The sequence below is a fragment of the Micropterus salmoides genome, unplaced genomic scaffold (assembly GCF_014851395.1).
Source record: "Micropterus salmoides isolate LMB-PRFRI ecotype aquatic unplaced genomic scaffold, ASM1485139v1 Ms_hic_scaffold_8, whole genome shotgun sequence".
Taxonomy (NCBI): Eukaryota; Metazoa; Chordata; class Actinopteri; order Centrarchiformes; family Centrarchidae; genus Micropterus; species Micropterus salmoides.
The window spans coordinates 11,094,916-11,109,596 of record NW_024044570.1 but is presented as its reverse complement, the minus strand read 5'-3'; positions in this window follow the sequence as shown (position 1 = coordinate 11,109,596).

Genomic DNA, 14,681 nt, shown 5'->3' with positions numbered 1-14,681 from the left:
CTTTGCTCCATACACTGTGCAGAATATGCATTGCAGTTTTTACTTGGTACAAGATCATTGGCTACAAATTTTATTTAATTATTGCACATTTCAGATTACACATGGGACATAGATGTAATCTGTAATTTTGTACATCTAAAATGAAGCTGGGGACATATTTTATTTTTGTATACTTGAAACTCTAACGCTCTTAAATCTTATAATTGTAGAGAAGATAAATGTGAAGACATGGCGACAGAATTTTGATGTTAAAATGCCTTTAAAAATAAGGCTGGTATTATTTTATGTTTTTCTTATTGTTACAAATCCTACGAAAAAGGCCAACAATGTGTGAGTCTCTCAATACCTTCCAACTTCCCTAGTCTATCTGTGGCACTTCCAAGCTCACTGGTTCTTCCTGAAGACGGAAATCTTTGAGAACAGGTCTTACTTTTATAGTTGGGTGTTTTTTTAAAGGTAAACTAATTTCTTAAAACAGCTTGGCGCGGCTAATTTGAGGAAACATTACCCAAACAGGAGTAATTACTATTAGTATATAGTTGGGGAATATTTTTATCTGTGGATTAACACACATGTTAATGGTAATGAAGGAACATGTCAGCCAATGCAACAGTGTGGCACAGAGGAATGACATATATCAGTCTTTGTTTATACACAGACGAAGAGAGACACAGTGCGCTATTCATACTACAATCAGGGGTTCGCATACACCTCCCGCACATGTGCACAAAATGGCAACCTCACAACAGTAAGGGGAGCTTGTTGTATGGTATATAGAGTTTGTTGTATTTGGCTGAACAATAACAAAGTCTCTAGATCTAGAAAACAGTTAAGTATGCAGCGTCCATGCGGTCATAAATTTTGGGCATTCTTGGCTAGATGACGAAATTTACATCACAGTCACGTGGATGCAGCAACCATGAATTGGCCTTTAGTAGGATCAAATTATTGTAAGTATTTTTATTTTTTTAATGTATTTTATATACAATATCCCAAGCCTTATCCTGTAAGCCAAAATGAAGGTGTTTGATGCAATAGTTTTGTCAGACACCACAGCGCTGCAGCCAATGAACAGGATCAAAACAGTGTATGCGTTGTATATGTGTGCATGTGTTTAAAGACATCACTTTGAAAGTGATGTCATCGCTGGTTGGTCTACCCCCCACCCAACTCAATACGCACACATAAACACACCCTCACCCACCTCTCTCCTTGGCAGCACCAGCCAGCTGTCTCTCCTGCTGGTCTCAGCTGACGGAGTACTGGGGAACTGGGGGGATACGAAGGAAGAGCGGTGGGGGTGGGTGGGTGGACAGCTGAGGAGATGCAAAAGCCCCTCCTGGGTTTGCTGGCGATGGGCTCTTTCCCAGCCACCCCGCAGCCGTGCAGCTGCTCAGGCACCAGCTGTCCTGATGATCGCACCAAACAGACCAGGGACTTCCTCACTGTGGTGGTTGGCTGAGGAAGGAGTGGAGGTGGTATAGTGCATTCGCACTGTATGGACCAGCTGACATTCTCTGAACACCCCCAACCCCCAGTCACCACTACTCCAGAACTATCCCAGACAAAACATGCCTGGAAATGCACAGTCTCCTCTTTGACCTCTGACTGCTGGTTCGCACAGAACGATTCACACAAGGGTTAAACTTATATGTCGCTAGTAGATCAGATTATGTGGAAACAAATGACTATAAACATATCATTCAAAGGCCTCAGTACACCTCAAACTAACAAGATTTCTCAACATCTTAAGTGTTTATACCTGTTCTGAAAGGGCACAATCAAAAGCTGTCTCTCTTCTAGAATTCTGTGTCTTTTGCATTTCTATGTAGTCTAAGCATAAAGAATCATACACATAGGCATTCAGTGCACACTTTTGCAGATTCTCCCTAAGCCATTTATGGTGTTCTAATCGGCTGTACACATGAAAAGTGACAGAAGAAGCAGTTGTGTGAGAATGAAAAAGGAGATTGAGAGAGCTACTTCCAGACCTGCACACACCTGTTTATTCACTGTGTAAAATGTGTGTGCTTGTTGGATTGTCAGTTAGACTGTGTCTTTGCAGCACACTGTGGAGTGATGGTCATTTTGAGTTGGCCTCTTTTCCATTAGCTTTGGTAAGACAGTGTACATGAAGGGCTTTCTTATATCGCTCCTTGTAACAAGTTGAAATATGAAACAGAGGTTTTCTGCCCACACTTTAATTAAAATCAGTATCTAATATCTATTTGAAAGCAAACTAAAAGCCTTGTGTGTTTTATTTCTGCTTTCTGTCTCTCCCTCTCCCCTGTGTTTTCTCTTGTGTATCTCAAGGTGCTAATAGAATGATTGGCTTCCACATGCGCAGTTTGGTCTTGTTGCTCATTGGATGAACAAGTCTGAAGCGTGCCCATCATCATGCCAAGCCCTCAGTAAAACAGCTTTCTGATTTTGATGTTGCATTCTGTGTAAGCACACTTGTTTGAATGTTTAGAGAAAGGTGTGTGGTGGGAGGTTTAGGATGTTTTGAGCTACTCTTAATTTTTTCTTTACTCATGTAGTTTACATTGTCTAGAAACACTTGGTTTATTGTTAGCTGCCACTTTTGTATGTTTTGGGTAAGTTTTTTTGTAGATAAGAAATGTTGAGCCTTTTGTTTGTATTTTCAGTTAGACCTAGTTGTGTCATACTCCTTTTATCTCTTATCCAATCCTCCTTCAAATTTTGAGAACCTTGTTTCAAGGTCAGAATTAACTTGTAAATAAATCACCTTAATTGTCACTGCCACTTTGACTCGATTTCTTTTGTTGTTGTGTTATCCTACTAAAGGATGTAATAAGCACCATGTGATTTATCTGAGATATTTTGTCATCATTGAACATGAGGGTTTGAAAGCAAACCTATGAAGGAGACTAGTTGGAGTTGGAGTTGTTTAATGCCAACTTGGTTACAGAGATGATCTCAAATGTCACTGACAAAATGAATAGTTACCTATTCTGTTTATTGTGAGGTCAGAAAACCCCAGTATCATGTTTTATAGCTTCTCTCAAAGACAAATGAGAAACACTTTGACAGACTTGACATATCAATATAACATTTGGTGATTTAAACCTTGTGCATAAGAACAATATAACCATGCTTGAGGACGTGGATTACTGGCTCTACAAACCTAAAATATCAGCATGCTACATTGCCTGTTGCTGTGGAAACACAGGATTATTTCCAATAGTGACAAATCTTTTAGACTTGAAATGAGGTATGAAATTACTTTCTATTTACTGTATAGTCCGCTATATTTCCCTTCTGCCGATATGAGTGTACACATTTGCAGTGTAAATTTAGGAACTATAGTGTCCTCTGAAATTCCCACAATGGAAACTAAAGCAGTGACCACGGCATGTCAACAACATCACATCAGTGATGGTGCACAATAACAATAATAAGTGTTTCACTCTAGAGAGAACTGTTGATCTAGTCGAGACTGACGACTGATAAATCCCTCTGTGTTGACAAAGACAGGAAGTGTACCATTCACAATGCCTTTCTAAGATGTAGTTAACATTTTGAACTTTGAATTTTTTTATGCAAGATCTTTTTTGACGTTTAGAAGTGTAGATTATCATAACCCCCCATACCATTTTCACCTACATCTAATCTCTTGAAAAATACTGTCTTTTGCCCTCCCTTAACCCAAAACTTGCATCACTGAGTTGTCAGTGTTGTCAGTTATCAGTTAGGGGTGAGATTAGTGTTAAGCAGATAGTAGCTCCATATTCTGTTTATGTGCTGAAGCGCCTCTCCCTCCTCTCAAACTATATTTAGGCCAGAAAACTCACATCTGTTTACATAACTAAGGCACGGCCCACATTGCAAGATTGTTTCTGAAACAAATGAGCGTGTAAACACCATTATGATCTTAAAGTATGCATTCTACCTCACTTTGCTATGTTGGGTTTGCTTTTTAGGAAATGTGGGGGGAAAAATCAACAGTGGATAAAGAAAGTAGATTATGACTGTAAAAGGAGTTACACGTTCCCTAGCCTGACCGTGGACATGGTCACATCAACTTCAGTTACACTTAATGAGTCCATTAGCACAGCTGGATAAACAGACCTGGAGCCTCAAGACAGATATATCAGTGTGCAGAGACGTGATGCCTGTCAGACTGTCTGATTTATTTTAACATTTATTCACCCCAGATAGGTTTTCACATTTATGTTTTTCAGACATTTCTTTTTCTGGCAGCTTTTTGGGTGATCAGCGAAAATACATTTGATTCTTATGATTCAATTTATTCTTAACATTATTTGAATAGGGTGATGTTGATAACTTATGTCTAATCATATGGTCACACTGCCCAACAGATACAGGTTCTGAAGTACAAAATTACACTGATATTTGGAAGAAACCAGGATCTGCTGATACACAGTGGTAGGGCACAAAACCACAATGTAATGTAATCTAGCAAAGTAGTCGTGCAATAAATACTGCCTTTGTGACATTTAGATTTTGTTGAGTGTTGGAACAGTATTGATTTAACTTTACAGTACTTTTTAGGCTTAATTTGTGCCATTTTATTAGATCAAAAGATATTGTAAGGTGTCACTGATATTCACAAGTATTGGAAAGACAGTACATCATACAGGATGTTGTTATTATGACCACTGTCTACACATGGACATAATATAGTTTTTTTGTAGTGTTTATTATGCTTTTATCCTTATTAGGGATTTAAAAATGATATAAAAGGAAATGAGAAAAAATACTAATTTCGACAGATTTATAATACATGTATATAAAAAACATATACTGCACTGGTCGTTTATGCTAAGAAAAGATTTCAGAATGTGTCAGAATTAGAATTGATATCTTAGGATAACTGGATGAAAGGATAACTGGATGATTCTGTATATGTCTCCTATGTGCGTGTTTATGTGTGTGGGGGAGGGGTGGAGGGACTGATCGGATGACTAAGCAGAGAGTAATGTATGTGTGTGAAAGAGAGAGAACGAGAGAAAGAGAGAGATGGAGGGATGCGGGGGCCCCAGATGGGTAATGGATGGGAAGTCATGCCACTGGTGGGAGACTGAGGGTCAGAGCTGTTGACACGACCGTCCATCCAGCTGACACTAAATGAAATTTTCTTGTAATTTTATATAATGAAACTATAAATTAGATTACAGTCTAATTTAATGTAATGAAATTGTACATCACAATTATACTGTAATTTCATTTTCTCTCCAACATCATTGCCTGTAAGTCCATTTGGTGACTGGAAATGGAAAGTTATCCATTGTGAAATGAAACAACAACAACAAAAAAGTACCAAAATGTGAATACTAGTGCTTAAAAAATGGTTGCAGTTGCAGTTTCTGGGTACATGTATAAAATAACTCCATCTCTGCTCTTCAGTCTCTAATTCTAATTTAATTCATCATATAATTTAATCCAGTAATTGAGCAGGACAGATGGTCCTTTTTTCAAAAGGTTATTCTCTTTGCAGGTTATTCCCCCCATTTTCCGGCCATTTTTAGCTCATAATGGGATAGAAAAAAAACTTCCATTGAAACCAACCAAGACTAGTTAAACTCTTTCAGGTGTGTTAGGGCATTGACCAAATTTACAGAGCAACTCTGATCAGACTTTTTCTGGTTTCCATTACTTTTTCACTTCATTATTTATTTATTGTTTATTATTTATTGAAACCCCTGAAAGGCAAATCCAGACTCGAAAAACATGAAAACTGAATTAGACAATTATACACAACTAAAATATTCAGATCCGACTGTTTATGTCTCTGAGATCAGTGTCTCTGTCACATCAGTGGTAGTAAACACTGACCCACTGGTACACTAGAGAATTCAAAGAAAGCTGTCAAGGGTTGGTGTGTCCTCGGGGTCAGACTGTGCCCCCAATCGGCCCTCATTAGATCAGCTTCCCCCAGACCAAGATCATCTCAGCTGTCACCCATCCATCACAGAGGCCTCGGGCTCTGGCCTGGGAGACCCTAACTAACACTCGGTGACTGACCATAGAGAAGGGTAAGCTTCTGTTCCCATCCGTCCCTCCATCACCTGTCACCTGTTGTGGTCACACATCAGCAGCCCTCTGACTCCTGGCTACAAATGAGACTACAAACAGTAACCTGGGCGGCAGCTGGCCTTGTGGAGCAGAGCATACATTGTGTGTGTTGGGGGTTTGGTTATTTGCCTGGATCTGGACACTAATCTTCTCTAGTGTAGATGTAGCCTTCTTTTGCCCAGAGGGGAGAAATAAACCAAATCACAATGGCACAAGCCATTCTTTAGTCTAAGGGGAGAAGAGGTTTGCAGACCTCCAAGAAAAAAGGAAAATAGCAGGAAATAGTCATTTAGCAGGAAGGGGCGGAAATATGACTATTTGTTTGTTCCAGTGTCAATGATCAAACACTTTTAATGCTTTGAAGTTGTTCCACTGACCCACTTCCATATTAGAGCATCATAACTGAGTCAAATTTCCTTTTTGTTTCTTGTCCTGAAATAGATTATATATATATATTATATATATATTATAAAGAGAGTATTCTTCTGTAAACTTCACAATAAAAGCCTTGCTAATAATGACAACAATTGTAGACTGTATGATCTAAAAGGACATTTTATTTGTGTAGCACTTTTAAAAACAAGTTACAAAGTACTTTACAAGAGTAAGAAAAGAGAAAAGGGGGAACAGAAGAAGAACAAATGAGACAATCTATAAACAAGAATACAGTGTCTAAACCATAAGATATAAAGTTATTAAACTGAGAAGATGACAAAGAAAAGATGTGGGTTTTAAAGGAGTAGGGGTAAACCGTGGCGAGAGTAGCAGGTCGAAAGTAACAAGGAGATTTTCTCAGAGCATGGACTGCATTTGCAGGCCAAGCTGTGACAGCACCTTCAGCATGCAACCCTTGATGGAGCTGCCAAATATCACATGATTTTGTCATCATTTCCTGCAGCCGTCTTCGGAAAACTGCAAGTAAATTTCTGAAGAGGGACTGTTTTTTAAATTACAAGTTGTGTCTCTCATTTCATGTGTCACAGTAAAGATTAGTCTACACGTTATTTAGTGGTTTAACGCACCCTGAAGTTTGCCCTGTCAGAGTTTTTCAGTATAAAAATAAATCGTGTTTATATGTAAGGAGTTCCTGTCGGGACGAAAGTAACACTTGTTACTTTTGTCCCGCTACACTTGACCACAAGTGTTTCTTTTGTCCCGCTGCTAATGTGGTGACTGTGTGTGTTGCAGCATTTATTAAAACATGTTTATGTTATATTATACCAACAGAATATGCCAATAGTGTGGGTCAGAAAGACAGAGGTCTGATTCAGCCAGATGTTTATGAAAAGGCGTTTCTGGACATCTCTATTAGAAACATTAGTCTCAGGTCAGCTGATAAAGTCACATGGCATATGCCATGCACTTTGTTCAGATAATGCAATAATGCAGGAGGAGGGCAGAGATAATTGGGGAGAAGACTAGACCACAGGTACAGATCACATTATTAAGTCTTCTCCTTGGACTAGGAAAGGAAGCTGCATGCTTACATTAAGAGAGCGGCTTATATCTATTTTGGCCTGTCTTCTAAGGAGGTCAGTGTAGTAGGTGTCAGTAAAAAGCACTCAAAATGCAAATCACTCATACTGTTCTTACTAAAACAATTTTAAATTCATTTCAAAATGTGAAATTTGTATAGGCCTTCTGTAAATAGCTTTTTAAGTTCTGTCTTAATTTTATTGTTTACCTTCATTTTTGTCCTATCTTTCTAAATTATGTTTTATTTTTTCACTGTTTCTGAAACTGCTGCAACATGCAAATATTCCCAGTGCAGGTTCAGTAAAGTCTTATATTATTTTAATCATGTCAGGTTAAACAATAAACAATATACAATGTTCATCTTACCATTTCCCCCCTGTTTTGGGTGCACACATTTGGATATTTATAATATATCCTTAATATAATATGAAATATTCTAAACAATTCAAGTTAGGGCTATCAGGTTACTTTTGAAACTGAATATTTAAAATAAAAATGTAATTAAATTTTTTTTTTAAGATAAAGGACAAAAGATGCTTGCAGTTACACATGGACAGGTCGCCAGTCAATCGCAGTCTGAAACATTATCTTTTATTAAAATCAGGTTTTTCTGAAAAATGGTACTTTTGCCCCTGCTGTCCCCTACCTGCGATTCAGTATTGCTCTTCCAGAACGGCAGAGGAATCATAAGACACAGCTTAAAATAAGATAAAACTGAAGCAGCAGGGGCAAAGATAGCCTACATTTTGTCCCTAGAATGGGTCACGCTCCAAACACACTGGATCCTTCATTTCCCATAATGTAACTTCACAGTGTCTTTCATTAGATCCTCCCGTCCTCCTAAAAGTCTTAACCCAAGTTCAAGATAACCCAGACAACATTAGTGTAGTGTCCCTTTAAGATACATAATGTTGATGAGCATGGCCCTGCGATGGATTGGCGACCTGTCCAGGGTGGGTCAGCTGGGATTGGCTCCAGCCCCCCTATGACGGAAAAGTAAGACTTTTTTCTCTTGCTTTCACCCCATTTGGTGTTCTGGATTCTGACACTCGGGGGAGATTAATTAAGATTAATTATTGTGAATTCTGTGCTTCTCAAAGCAAAAACAGAATTCTTTAGAAGCCCCTAACATGTAATCCTCCGCTCTTGTCTCTGAGAGATGAATTGAGATCGGCATCTCAGTCAATAATCAGTTCTTTTTTTTAGTCTTTGTTGATTTCATCTCAAGACAAAGTATTGATGCAATTGATCTTATAAAGTGCCCAAACCAAAAACAATTTATCAGCAGCTGTTTAGCAAAAGATATTTCTCCTCTCCTCTTTTCTTCTCTTCTCCCCTCTCCTCTTTTATTCCTCTCCTCTCCTGCTGACTCACCATCAGCACAATCAGAGAAATTTGTTTAGATACCTTTTATTCTCTTCTCTCCAATTTTCTCCTCTCCTCTTCTGTCCTCTCTTTTCTTCTCTTTTCTTTTCCCTCCCCTCCTCTCCTCTGCTGTCCTGCTGACCCATCATCATCAGCGTAATCAGAGCAATTTGTTAGATACCTACAGTCAGTTGAAGTCAGATTATGACTCTTTGTTGACTTGTGTTATACCTGTCACCTCATAACAGGACACGGTAGGATCCTGTCGACTGCCCTCAGCCAGCTCAGGGTGTGTAGCACGAAGTCATGCTGCTCTGTGACGCTTCTGTTTCAGGACTTAAATGTTACTTCCCATGGCTGTGGGATGGGGTTGTAGTTGGCTTTTAGCGCCGGCAAGTGACAAAATCCTCACAACTCACAGGAGCTGACTGTTCACAGGAAGTGTCAGATGAGCCATGAGAAGGATGGACCTCTGTCTCTGTATTACAGTAGCTTGTAAGGATTATCACTGAGAGAGACGTGAGAGAATTTACACAAAAAACTGAGCAAGTGCTGGTACACCAAGCAAAGCAGGCCACCTTTTTTTTTACCACAGCAGCAAGTGACAGTGTCATGCATTAGTGGTCATTCACTAATAGATGCAGTGCTTGTCCATTTGCATGCTTGCCTGACATTCTGTTTGTCCAATGCTGGGTTTGCATGCACAGAACATTTTTATGCACGTGAGACTTTTCAAACTTTCATGGAAACTTCTTCTTGGTGAAGAATGTGTTATTGTAGCTTAAGCGTTCATCTTGATAGTATCCACTTAAATGGCTGATGTGACATGTGTACATGAACTACAGTGTAGATGAGCTGTGTGACTGAAATATGTCAAGCTTGTTTGGCTTTCATAGTTAATCTAGAAAATAGTTGACTTAAAAGGTGTGATTTGGTTTCATGATTCATGTATCTGGTCTTGATGAACACCCATGTTTTTGAAGTAAATATAAGTGTGAGCACTTGTCAAACTGAAAAATCGTGCTTGAGTTCAAAGACTGAGAGTTGATGTGATGAGATGTGAGCACACATAAGATCTTATTGTCAAAGTCGGAAGAAACTGTCACCAAACAAACCAAACAGCAAAAAAAAAGTATGAATTGTATAAATTCCTCTATAAAGACTTCAAAAAATGAATTTGAAGAAAAGTTTCAATCAAAATATGTTTCAAAACTGCCATATACAGTAGCAGTTTAAGACTGTGGAATTTAAGACGTGCTTCCTGTTACAAAACGGATGTTGCTTAAAGACTGTTGCCTTCTTCTAGTGTTGTCTAAGTCCTTGTAAACACACTCCAATGTACTATTGTGGATGTAGCTTCAAGTAAGTATGTTATAACATCTGCACTATTATACCATGATTTTTAAATATGTTTTTAAGAAATTGAACCTTGATTTTGTTCTTTTTATCTTGTAAATAGTCTTTGAGTACACTAAAGGTGCTATATAAAACTGATTTATTATTATTATTGTTATTATGAAAAAAAGGTTTTACACTGCAGTCTGGGACTAAAGACCAAAAGCAATTATATTGGTGATAGTCTTGTTTATTTGGTGAGATTAAGCTAATGTCTTTAAACTAATGTGCTAATGATGTTTTAATGTTAGATGCTACATGCACACAACAAAAGACCAGATACAACTACAATGAGTTGTTTTTTTATTCAGTTAAAGAATAGAAAATGAATGATTCCTGCTTCAAAGTTAAAATCCAAGTGCTGTGAATGAAGTAGGCGAATAAATGAAGGTGGTGCCAGGAAATAAAGAGAAAGTGAAAGAATTAAATGGACCAGGATTACCGTAAATGGAAAACACATGGAGACAGCTGTTAAAGTGTCATTAGGACCTCACACACAGACAAAGGCCGTCCAGCACCTTAGCTGTCTGTTGACATGTGGGTGTCAGAGCCAGAAGCTGGTGATCAAGATATCCAGAGGTGTGCAAACCACACAGAGGGAATAAATCCACTAATCACCACAAAGTGAAAATAAGGGAGGAAAAGAAGTATTGGATGCCATCCTGTGTCAGATTTTTATGATATTTTACCCTTACTTCAGTTTGACCAAAAAAAATAGCAACAAATGACCGCTTGGTTTATTTAGGAAAAAAAGCCTGTTTCACACATGGGGCCCAGACAGGCTTTTTTTCCAGGAGTGCAAGTAGTTTCCCGTCTTCACACAATTAGCTGTATGACAGTTTCACATAGGTGAGAAGAAGCCCACAAGCCAGCTGCTGCAGTCATGGTCAACAGAAGATGTCCCTTTTTGTTGTTTTGGGAACATGGAAAATACTCTGAACAAAGTTTTCTTCTTGTATAATGCAGTCATCCATCCAAAGTGGCCAAGGTTAGAGTTAAGTCCTCACTCATTTAGTCTGCTCTTTGTCTCAAAGTCTTATTGTAGTACCACAACAGAACCTCCTGTGACTGGTTTATTAGGTGCATGTAATAATCTTGTACATGCTGGCACGTTTTTCCCCCCTCATGGTCTTCAGCTAACATGGCATTCAGTAAATGATTAATCGTGGGTGACAGCATCCAAGCACACTTGTACAAGGCCTATTCTTTTCCAGAATAAATACATACTTGAACAGGAATGAGTTTTTCAAATTCTGTGGCTTATTAAAGTAGATTTTAAGGGATGTTTTTGTACATTTGAACTCTATACACAACAACTTTAGTTGCTTTTAGATATGTAGAATGTATACAATATAAGAATTTCTGAAGTTCATTGTGTATTTCTACTTGTGCATGGGTTGTTATGGGTTTAAAAGTGAGGATGTAGAGATAGAGTGTGTAGATATTTGATGTTGGTTTTATCTTTTTCTATTGACAATATGATTGAAAGGTTCAATTTAAAATAAGAAATATGTATATATTAAAAAAAAAACTGACATATGGATTAATAACAGTAAGTGATAAGGAATGATATATGTTGTTTTTGCAGGCATTTATTGAATATTATTTTTCTGGGTTCAGTCCCCAAAAAATCTCAAAGGCATTTTGATTTTGGGCCAGCATAATCGACACCAATCCCAAACCCTAGTAAGGGAGACAACAGACGGAGAGACGTTTGCATTCCCGAGCAGTTGGAGAGAACAGGCCACCAGATGCTTTGCTTTTATTTGTATGTGTTTGCTCGTCATTTGGAGGTATGGTAGCCTGAGCAGGACAAAGAGCCAAGGCCAAATATCTTGGCTTTGTAGTGACAACAGCTGGGAGGAACAAACCAGGAAGTCGCTCCACTTCATTAAAGACCCAGCAGGAGAGCAGCAGAGCTTTTCTAGTTTTCCTCCCACTCTCTCCATCGCTGCAATCCTCCCTTCTGTCTGTCATTACATGCATAATTCACACTTTCATTCACCAGTGTTGGTCAGTAGTAACTAAAAACTAATAGTCCATACCCACTGCAATTACAACCATAAACATTACATTATTGAAGTTTGTTATTATTATTATTCTTATTATTATTAGCATTGATACTGCCTTTGTGTAAAACCACCCTTGCCATGCCCAATATTATTATTGTTATTACAAAAATATATTTTCTATATTAGTGGTACAACACTGTGTGATCTTAAAACATTTAAAATACCAATCCTGTAAAAGTATTATTTCATCAACCGTGGTGTTGAGTTGGATTCTGTATCAGAATGTCACCTTGTGTTTGTCTGTACAAGTAATCTCACAGGTCAGTTAATTTTTTTCTTCTCCTCCTCTGCTCATCTGACAAATTTCCTGCAGATATGACCCTGCTTCATGGAAAAATACACTACCAGACACTCACCACTAAATAGCTATTAATGTCCACAAGTCAAAAAACAAACACTGACCTACACGCACACATCATGCCCTTTTGGGATCACTCGCCCCATCAGTCATTTGCTCGTTCAGTGAGTGATAGACAGATCCCCCCTTTGAACCATAAAAGAAAACACCTGTTAGAGTCTGCCTAATCCTGGCCAGCAGCCCTGCTCTTGAGAACTCCATCTAATGAGCACAAGGGCACCAGGCCAAGGCCAAGACAGATTAGATCCCCAAAATCCATCTATCCATCCATGCACACACACCTCTGAGTCCGCCCCCCATAACGAGTGTTTGAATCGGCCCCTTAATCCTTGGAGTTGGTGGAGCCCTCCGCCAAGCACACAATCTCCTTCCCCCTAAACCTAAACCCAATCTCCATGCATCCCCTTCACACCCACTTGCAGACCTGGCTTGCCCAACCCAGTACTCACTTGCTCCCAGCACCTTCTTTCCCCTCCCCCGGTGGGTCTGAAAGCCCATTGATTTGTTGATTTCTCTTCTTTTGTCTGCGGCCGGCCGAGTGTTAACGGGACATCCAGGATCTGGGGCCCAGTGCCAGGACTTTTGGCATGGGAGATTAAAGTCCTGATCTGGGCATCTGTCACTGCCCAGTCCCCCTTCTCCCTTGCGCTCCGGGAGAGGCCTTTCCTGCAGTCATTTTCAGTAAAAATGTGCAGCTTTAACTGAGATAACTTATAAAAACATAATTTTGAAAATAGTTTGAGATAATTAAAAAGTAAAAAATTTGCACTTGACTGGCTTTGGGCATAAGAATATACCAAAGACACACACACAGATAAATACACATTAAACATGGGGACATAAACAGGAATTGATCCATGCAATATATTCATGTTCGCACAGCTGTTTATTTCATACACACACATAAACACTCAAACAGATATTTTAAAACTACAAAGGAAATTACAATCACAGTGCACAGAACATGTCTATCTAAATTTAGGAGCAGTTGGGAAAACATGCACTTTTCAAAGAAGAGATATTTGCATAATTTTGGTCTCATCTAGTGTATAACTAGGGTCTCCAGACCACGTAGGTTATGAATGGGACAGGAGATCAAGGTGATGAGTGTCAGTTTTTCTTAGCTTGGATAATGACAGTAACATTAATACTATAGAAACTAAATAATACTAAAACTAAGACCATCCCATTGATCTGAGCACTGCTAAATCTGACAAATTATTCAACCAAGGAAATCACAAATTCAAACCAATCTTGCTAAGTCTGTTGAAATAATGACTATGACCATTGAAAAGTTATCAGTGTGTGCTTGTTTGCTCATTTATATATATTCTTTTTTCTACTGTACTGTATTTTACTCACTTATTTCATTGTGAAATAAAAAAAATCAAATCTTGTATCAGTTTTACATTCAATATTTTCCATTTACATGGCAACTGTAACACTTTGTGTGTTTTTTATAAAATAATAAGGAAAACATTAAAATATTATGAAAACTGCCTAGATGAAGCTACCTAACAAAAAATACGAACATTCACATAAAAATTCATGCATGCGTCCTCGAGTAGACAAAAGCAATGCTCCAGACTTTAATCAGACTATGCCTCCATCTAGTGGTGAATAATCTCACCTGCTAACTGTAACATATGGATTTTCCCTCAGTTCAGGGAGGTTAAATCTAATATGAAATGCATACGTTAGTTTAATACAAAAAAGAAGTGAAAACAGAAACAAAGAAGGTTGTGACATACAATTATTAGTAGGCTAATGTTTGGTAATCATGGAATTAAATATAAGTTAACCTGTCTGTTTAAAGTACAAAGTGAGGCTATTGATATAGATACCTATGGGGTTAAATGTTTCACTACTTAATTTTTACTATGCGTATTTATATATCTCTGCTCGTGTTTTATTGTCTTTGTTTTCCACTTGTAAACTATTTTGAGGAAGTGTTT